The 9259-nt window shown below is 56.2% G+C and overlaps 1 protein-coding gene across 3 annotated transcripts in view; it reads right to left on the bottom strand.

The window, feature by feature from the left end:
- Nucleotides 1-9259, bottom strand: part of EEFSEC (eukaryotic elongation factor, selenocysteine-tRNA specific) — a 246450-nt gene that overhangs the window by 10419 nt on the left and 226772 nt on the right. The window lies entirely within an intron of this gene.

Here is a 9259-nt window from a genome sequence, read left to right as displayed (position 1 = left end):
CACCACTCTGACTTGGGCAGTAGGCACCTCTCAGCCTGGGGCAATGTGGGTGGGGCCAGGTGGAGACCTCTTCTCCAGAGACTTCCAGGGATGACGCCTTACATGCCTGTCTGTTCTGGGTTCCAACAACGGGGACTGCTGGAACTTGGCCCACTGCCTTGACAGATTCTGAGGGTGGCCTAGATGGCAGAGAGGGGATCTGAAGTAGAAAGACCATCTTGTGTGAGGCTGGCCTAGCCCACCTGGCCCCCAGAACAGGCACCAGCCAGTTCTCAATAATCATGAAGGGAACAGCAGTGGTAAGCCTAACTAGCACTCACTCTGCCTTTATCACATGCCAGGCCCCACTCAGAGTGCTTCTGTATATGCTGCTTCTCCACTTCTCAACTGCTCCCTGGGTGCTGACTCCATTTATACACACAGAAACAGAGGCACAGAGAGAGTCAGTACGAGCCCAACATCACACAGCAAAGATGTGGCAGGCTGAGCTCAAGCTTTCAGTCCAGCTTCAGGCCCTGTTGTACCACGTGCTGGTGCCCCTGGGACCACCCTCAGGTCCTGGGCCTGCCCCCACATGACCTCTGTCATGGGTGTCCATGAGCTCACTTCCCTGACTGTGACTCTCTCTGAGGACAGAGATTAGATCCCAGAGCCTGGCACGGTGTCTGGCAAAGGAAGGATCAGAAAAGCACTTTTCCATGCCTTAACCTGTACAAAGAGGGCACAGTTATCTACTCCCAAGAAACTGAGGCCCAGGGATCCAGAATGATTCACCCAAGATCACAGAGCTAGTGGCAAACAAGTGATCACACATTGTCATTACTACTTGGTTCCTGAGCTCTTTTACAAAGGTAGCCAGAGGAGACAGGTCCCCCTTTTTCCAGACGGCGCTCCAGAATGTCACCTTCCTGCTGGTACAGATGATGAGCCTGACTTTGCCAGTGATGAGCACATGCATACGCACACGCCCACGCACACACAAGCATGCACACATGTGTGAACACACGCACAAGCCTCTGGACAGAGAGATGCCCTGGAGGGCGGGATCTGTTCCTCTGGTGGGTTGTGTTCCCGGAACACAATGACCACCGAGTTAGTCTGGGTAATTGTCAGAGGACCGTGACCAGGGCCAGGAGCTTTCCTAGAGACAGGCTTCAGTGAGAGTGGGGCAGGCAGGGGAGATGGCCCTGGTCTGGACACTGGGCCATGGGACATGGTGACCTTACTGCCCTGCTCTGAGTGTCAGTGTTCTTCTCAGGATGAGGAATGACCCGAGTAAAGCCGACGGCGGGAGCTGCCTTCAGGAGACCAATAGCTGCTCCTGTACTCTGTCCAACCTATCCCTCCATGGAGACCTGGATTTGCCCCTGGTGCAGGTGCCCTTCTCCATGGATGGCCCCTTGAGGCCGGCTGTGGGGGAGGGGCACAGTTCCCAGTGGCCCTCATGGAGATGGTCGCCGCCACCAAGGGAGCTGAATTTTAATACTCCAAACACTCACTCCCTAAATGTGTACACTCTTTAACAGCAGTTAATCTTCAATTAAAATACCTAGAGCAGAAACTAAGATAACTGGTTTAAAAGGTAGAGCTTATTGACAATAAAAGTCTTCTTCGTATTGCTTTTCTTTAAAAAAAATTCCACATATTAAAAATGTCATTTTTATGACTTGGGAAAAAAAAAAAACCTCATCCAGAATAATGAAGGCGAACAAAGGCCCGGGGAGCAGTCATCTTCCAGGGCCCATATGCGGCGTCCTGATTACTGTATCAGCCCTGTTTCCAGAGCAGAGAGAGAGGCGGGCGGGCGCTGGGGCTGGCTGCCTTCTCTGGCTGACAGGCAAGGGCGGGTAGGGAGCTTCAGGCATCCCTATCCACACTCTTGATTTGACAGCTATGGGCTCAGAGGGTTCACCCCCTCCTTGACCTGTGAAGACTAGAGCCGGGGTGAGTACAGGTGTGCTCACGCTTTCACATGGGCACATAGGGCTGTGAGCACACGCATGTCCCCTCGTGGCTGGGTCCCAGACTTGGCTGCCCGACCACCCACCTGCCACACCAACACCCAGTGTGCCCTCCAAGGCTGGCTGGACCCTTAGTACATGCACATGGTGGCCAGTTGGTGGGTCTCTGCTGTGTACAGTGGGCACCAGAACCTGGGCTGGCTCACACCCCTTCCACCCTCATGCCCACATGACTGCATGGGTCCCCAGTGCCCTGTGCAGGACCTGGCATGGAACAGGCGCCCACAACTGGCATTGCTGCCTTAGTTCCACCTTGTCCTGGTCCTTTTCCCCCTGCATTTTATACCATAGCCATTTCTGGATTGCTGGCCATCACTACTGGCCCGGGGGCTCTCAGCAGGCACGACAGGGATGGGGTGCCCTCCTGCAGCTCTGTGCAACCCCACGCACCTGCTGACGGGCTGGTGTGGACCCTTGTCTGCTGCTGTGAGTTCTCCTTCTTCCCAAATAGTGTCTCTGGCTCTGCCCTAGGCAGGACTTAATCACTTGGAAGCCACGGGAATCAGATCCTTCATCAGAGCCTGGGGGGAGGTTATGTTCCATCTGGGAGGCCTCCCCTTTCATGAGTCTGGCTCTGGCTTGGGGTACCTCCAGTCAGGTGTTCCTCCACCCTCAGGAGCCTGGGGGGCCTGAGGTTGGGCACAGCACTGATGGATCTGAGCTGGTATCCGTGGTGGGTCTCTGTGCCAGTAGAAACACATGAGGGGTTCCGCCTGGGAAGGGGAGCATATGTATCACCATGTCACCATGGTCCATTTCCCAGGTGTGTCCCTGTACCATAGCCAGCCATTGGAAGGTCCCTGGGCCAGGAGCTCTGGGCTCTGCAGGGTACTTGGGAAATGGCCCCATAAACCTCAGTTTCCATGTCTGTGAAATGGGCCAAGTGACCCCCTGCTCTAGCAGGGAGCAGGGAAGAGCCCTTCAGAGAGGCTGTGAGCAGATGTGGCTCAGAGCCCCAGAGAGAGCCGGGCACGGGAGGGGCCCTGCCGATGAGGCCCTGCCTTTCCCAGCCTTGGAAACGACACTTTCGTCTGCTTTTTTTTTTTTTTTTTTTCAGAGAAAGTCTGTGGGGGCCTTAAATATCAGGTGCCGGGGCTATTGGTGCTGGGGAGTGAGCTGCCACACACCACTCTGGGCACACGGGTGTGTGTCCACCACACACGTGCACCTGTGCGGGTGTGATGGCAGGAGCTGAGGTGGCCTGAGGTTGGCTCTGAGGAAGCTCCTCTTCTCTGAAGACCTGATGGACCAGGAGAAACCCAGGGCATGGAGAAACCCAGGAGATGGAGAGCGTTGGTGAGACTCACTACCCCCTTCTTGCGTCCCAGCACCCCTACACCAGCCAGGGGCACCCAGCGCCCTGAAGAGAGCAAGCCTGGGCCAGGTACCCCCAGCATCTTGTGTCACCCTCCAATAAGTAGGTGGGGCACAGGTGTGGTCACTGGTGTGGCTGGGGGAGTAACAGTTGAGCAGAAGGGCCCGGGCACACAGAGTGAGAGGGCCTCCATTATGTGGCCCAGTTCTGCACAAAGCCCACAGCCATGCTGGCTGGGGCACAGAGCTGGGCAAGGTTGCAGGCAGCGGGCATATGGCCTAGAGTCTCAAGGGTGGAGGCACTTCTGAGGGTCACCTGAGGAGGTCAGGCCAACCCAGAAGGGGTAGGGGCCCTTCTGCCTCTTGGGCAGATGGAGGAAGACGGTGTCGTGAGATGGGCAGAACTTGGGGCTGGAGACAACTTCATTTCTGACCCTTTGGCAGCAGTGAGCACATCAGCGGCTACAGTCTTCAGAGATGAAACGAAGCTCAGGAGTCTGCCCAAGGTATGCAGTCTGTTCATGCATTTACTCGATCATATTTATGGAGTGCCTACCCTGTGTCAGGCACTGTACTGGGTACTGGGCCTGGCACAGCTTACTTTCCAGTGGGGAGACACGCCACTTGACCCCATGAAAATGGCTGGCCACGGTGCTGATGGTGCTTGGCAGGAGGGCAGGGAGCTTTGCGGCCCTACAGACCGGGGCCAGCTGTCTCTCTAGGGACCAGGCACAGGAGCCAAATGAATGAACATTCTGGTCAGGTTTCTGAATCTGACAGAGGTCTGCGCATGCCACTCTTGCTTCTCTGGTAGTCAAAGTTCTAACCCTTCTAAGGTCCCCAAACACAGAGACAAGGGAGGAAAAGTTCCCCGAGGTCCCTCCGCGTCTGAAATGAGTGACCCGGAAGTCTCTGTGCTACCGAGTCAATCTTGCTGCTCCTGCCCATGCGGCCATGGACCCCCGCCCATGGGGTAAAATCAAATCAAAATTGCACTGGCTCCCATGGGCTCCGCAGACTCCTCTCCTCCGGCCCCAGCCCAGCAGCAGGGTTCCACACGCACACATGGACACGGGCCATGGGCTCCGCGGTGCTTGATCTAGACCGTCCCTCCTCCACCCTCTCCCCATTTCGCGCCTCACACCTCCCACACCTCCTCCACAGAACGAGGGAGGGTCGGAGATGGAATGAAGGCAAGCTACAGGCCTCCACACACTAGCCCCATTTGTTTGCACCCCTGAGGCTGGAACAGCCCGCCCAGCTCTTTCACTGGGCAGAGGTTCAGGCCCCTGCTCTGAACAAGCCCCACGCATTTGTCTTCATCAAGACCTCGACTTGCCAGAGCAAAGTACATCTTACCCGAGTTCTCTGAGGCGGCAGGAGATCCCCACCCCGCACTTTTAGGAGAGAACTCACTCTCACAACACATGGGTAGCTGCGACAATACAAAGAAAATCTAGGCCCAGCGCCTTCTATTTTAAAATGCCTATTGTGCTTGACTTCCCTGACTGTAGGACTAAAATCTAGGTGTTCAGCGCCTCGCTTGTGCCCACACACTGAGCCATGCTACCCACCTGACTCCCAGCTTTGGCTGTCTGAGCAGCAGGCCAGCAACGTGGAAAAGAGGGTGGGATTGCATCCACATGGGCGGAGGCCTGAGCACGAGTACACTGTGTGCTTACTCTCAAGGTAGGCAGTGGGCCTGTTCCCTCATCTGTAAAATGGGCACAGTCCCTATCACCCACGGTCAATACTTGGATTAATGCAAGAGGAGGGTCGTGGCACGTAGGAGGAGCTCCAGAGGCGCCGGCTTTCTCTCCGCACTGGTGGCCCCGATTACCAAGGCGGCTCTGAGTCCTCAGGGGACTCTGGACTCAGGTGCTGGCAGAGCTCGTTGAGCCCTCCCCAGACACTGGTGGCTGTCATTATGGTGTAGGACAGTGGCTATAATGTCCCTGTGCGCTGTCTCTGCTTGTTTTGCCAACTCACGGCCACCCCAGCTCAGATCAACTGGGCTCCAGATTCCGAGGAGGGATTTAACCCAGACAATACCAGGCCCAAGGCTTGGCCCAGACCATGTCAGAGTCAGGGGGAGGAGATGGGGCTCTCGGAGTCGCTCCAACACTCCCCTCTCCTGAGGTCGGCCATAGCCTGCTCCCTGTCAGGGAGGGTCCGTGAAATCACTGTGTCGAATGAAAACCAAACGCCCTCCCGATGTTCCTGTAACTGGACCATGTTTATAAGCTGGGGCCTCCTGTGAGCAGGCAGCCAACCCCTTCCGGGAGGGTGGGGCGGGTTCCCAAGAGCCCGGGTGGGCCCTCCCCAGAGGGATGGCTTTGCCACTGACCACTGTGTGGCTCAGGATGGCCATGGGAGCTCTGTGGGCTGGCCCACCATCTGGCAACTAGGGCTGAACAGAGTATTTGTGTCCTAGATGGCTGGGAGGGTGCCGAGTAGGAGCTGATGGTGGAGGCTGTGTAAGAGTTCGAGCCCTCCATGTCCCTGTTGGATGAGTACCAATCATCAGGGGGTACTAAGCCCCCTTGCCACCCGAACCCCTGTGCTCCCTCTGCAGTTGGGGTTACAAATGACCCCAATATGGAGCTCCTCCCCAGTGGCCCACCTCTCCTGCCCCTCTTCCCATGACTCTGACTCAGTCAATGGACGTGGCGAACGGCCTCAGCCCCCAGCTCCCGCTGACCCCCTACCCAGAATTCTTTCCCCAGTCCCTCTGCCCACTAAGCTGTCCTTTAAGTGGCTAGCTCAAGCTCATTGTCTTCCTAGTGCCACCTGCCCTGGGATGGGTCCTGCTGTGCATGTTAGACTCCCAGGCTGCTGAGGGTTCTGATCCTATAATACACAAAAGGGGCGGCCTCAGATGGACTGGGGAGGTCCTGAAGATCGAGAGCCTGAGGGAAACTTCTGCCTTGTATCAGAAAAGCAGATCAGATTACCCACTCACTTTTCTACTTTGTCTTGTAGACTAGGTTTCAGAGAGCACCTGCTTAAAGGGCATGAGCACCTCAGGAGGGCAGGGCTGACCTCCCTCTGCCAGACAGGCTGGCCACACCACGTGAAAATACATGGTCAGGGAGGAGAGGTCTGGACTGGGACAGACAGCACCAGGGAGGCCCAGGCCAGGCTGGTCCCTTACTGGAAACAGGTGAGTCCATGGTAGATGTTCCTGCTGACCCCTCTCACCTCTGGATGAATTCTAGGCTCTTGGGCGTACCTCTACCCTACCTCACTGCCAACCCCCAGCGTCCCAGGAAAGACTACAGTCCCTAGCTTCAGCTACACCGTTGGAACCCACCCAGGGCACCCGGTACCACTCTGTTGCCTTCTCCTGCTAAGCTGTGAGGGCTGCTCCTTTGGATGCCTTCTGGAAAGGCCCCTAGTCTGCATTTGCCTGCTTGCCTTTGCAGAGCTTTCTCTCCCGGCTGTGAGTTCCTTGGGGGGAGTGGAGCTGTAAGGCACTCACCACCCGGCCCCAGGCCCAAGCAGGGTCTGGCACATGTATTTCCTCAACCTTTACCTGAGCCTGTTGGTTCGGTCCCTATCCTCACAGGCTCACACCCAGTAACTACCAGGAGAATAGACCAGAACATCAGAAGTTAACAAGTGCTTTGGCTTTGCTAGGTGTCTGTTCTCGTCTAAACATGCTCTCGCATTAGGCCCTCTAGCCGCAGCAACTCTATGCAAAAGTCCTATCATTGCTCCGTTTAGAAATGAGGAAACTGAGGCCTAGAGAAATGAAGTCATCTGCCCAAGAACACACAGCTAAGTAGGCAGAGGAGCTGGACTCCTGATGGGCTTAGGTTTGAGAATGTGTGTTCTCACCATTTGGCAACAGTGCACCTCTCAGGTGTCCGTAAAGAAAGAGCAGCGTGCCTTGAGTGCAAGGACTGTGAGGTACAACTGACCCAGCCAAGGAGGGGGCCTCTGGGGGGTGTTTTAAGCTGATCTGAAGGAGATACACAAGGAAGCCACGGGAAGGAAAGGGGACAGCACTGTGGGCAGAGGGAATGGTGTGTGCAAAGGCCCGGGGAAGAAGGGAAGAGGCTGAAGCTTGGGAGGAAGTGACTTAAAGCTGGTGTGGTAGCACGGGAGAGTGAGAAGCCTGGTAGGGCCGGCCACAAGAAGCCACGGGGGTCAACATGGGCCTCTGTGGATTCTGAATGAATGAACGAATGAATGATGGGAGTGAATAAACACTTACAGCAAGTCAGGGAGAGAGCTGTGGAAACAAGGGGTCACAACATTCTCTCCCAGATCCCTTCTTGGGGACAACGACCACTCTGGCTGTCGCCATTGAAGGTCACTGTGAACTTAACCCAATTCCAGGGAGTATAACTACCACCCCACATGTGGGTGGGTGGACTGTGGCTGAGCTCCTGAGGGCAGCCAGGCCCAGGCACGGGCAGCAGGAGCTGGGAAAGCGGTAGGCTTCCAGACCTGGCAGGCAGCCACCCGAGATGCTGACCCTCTGCCCTGTGGGTCAGACCGACGGATGTGGTGCAGAGGCTGGGAGTGCAGGGTCCCACTGAGGCTTTGAAGGGGCTCCAGAGGAGGAGTAGAGGGGGGAACGTAGAGGAATTCTGTCTAAGACAAAGGACCAGCGCTTTGCTCATTGCCCCCGAGTGACCCCCTGTGCTAGCAATTTCTAGTGCTGAGCGGAACAGGGAGGGGAGAATGTGGGAGTGTCCACTCAAATGACTTCGGGCAGTCTGAGGGGGGGCCCAGGTCCTGGGGAAATAGTTGTGTGGGGGGGGCTCTGTGTCCTCTTAGGCTGGGTTGATGCAGAGCCTCCTGCCTCCCAGATCTACCACATTCCCGCCTACCTCCCAGCCACTGACCCACACACTGTACTCGAGCCCCAGGTCTCTGCCCCTGATCTTCTTTAGATCCAGACAGTTAGCTTGGTGCCTCCCCCGACCCCACAGCTGGAAAAGGCCAGCCAAGACCATTTCTTCCAGGGAGTCCTCTGCGCTATGTGGACGAGTCCTACAAGAGCCCTGGACAGGGACGGGAGGAGGTGGAGGGCGGCCTCACGCCAGCTTCATGACTCTCGGAGCCTTCATGGCCATGTCTACAGAATGAGTGCCATGGTCCTCCCTGTGTGGGCAGTGGAAAGGTAGCACTGAGCCCGGGCCTCCATCTCTGCCCCACTCAGCCAACAGAGGTTTCAGTGGTATAGGCAGGGCCCCATCTGGCCTGGACCACGCAGAAGTGATTCAGAACTGCCCTCCATTCCCACCCTGGAGTTGAAACAAGGAGAAGACCAATGACTGTCTCAAATGCAAGCTGGGACAGACATGGTCACATGTCTGGCGACACAGCACCTTCCTTTCAGTCACTTTTTTTAAAAAAATTATTTATTAGACAGAAAAAGAGAGACAGTGAAAGAGGGAACACAAGCAGGGTGAATGGAGAGGGAAAGCCCGATTCAGGGCTTGATCCCAGGACCCTGGGATCAACCCTGGGGTCATGACCTGAGCCGAAGGCAGACGCCTAATGACTGAGCCACCCAGGCATCCCCCTTTCAGTCACTTACTTCCTTTTCTTAAAGACTAGCTACAACAGTGAGAACTGCCAGGATATGGGGGGGAAGGTCAGAGCTGCTCTGCCTCTTTCCTAGGCGGAACCAGATCTGAACCAAACCATCCACAGTTCCCACGGCCCTAGGGCAAGGTCCAGTGGCAGAGGTAAGGGTAAAGGGTGCCCAGAAGAGAGGCTGTCAGGGGGCTGCCAACAGCTGCAGAAAGAACACCCATGGCCTGGCCTCTGCTCACAGCCCCCACAAAGCCTGCCACCCTCTGAAATCATGGTGCCACGTGCCATCACACAGCTCTTCCTGTGAGTCTCAGCAGTCACCAGGTCCCACATTCAGCTGCCTATGTGGCTAGGGGAAGAGAAGTGGGCTG

This window comes from Mustela nivalis, assembly GCF_964662115.1.
Source record: "Mustela nivalis genome assembly, chromosome: 1".
In the NCBI taxonomy this organism is placed as follows: Eukaryota; Metazoa; Chordata; class Mammalia; order Carnivora; family Mustelidae; genus Mustela; species Mustela nivalis.
The sequence above is the reverse complement of the archived record's forward strand: the minus strand, read 5'-3'. Positions and strand labels throughout refer to the sequence as shown.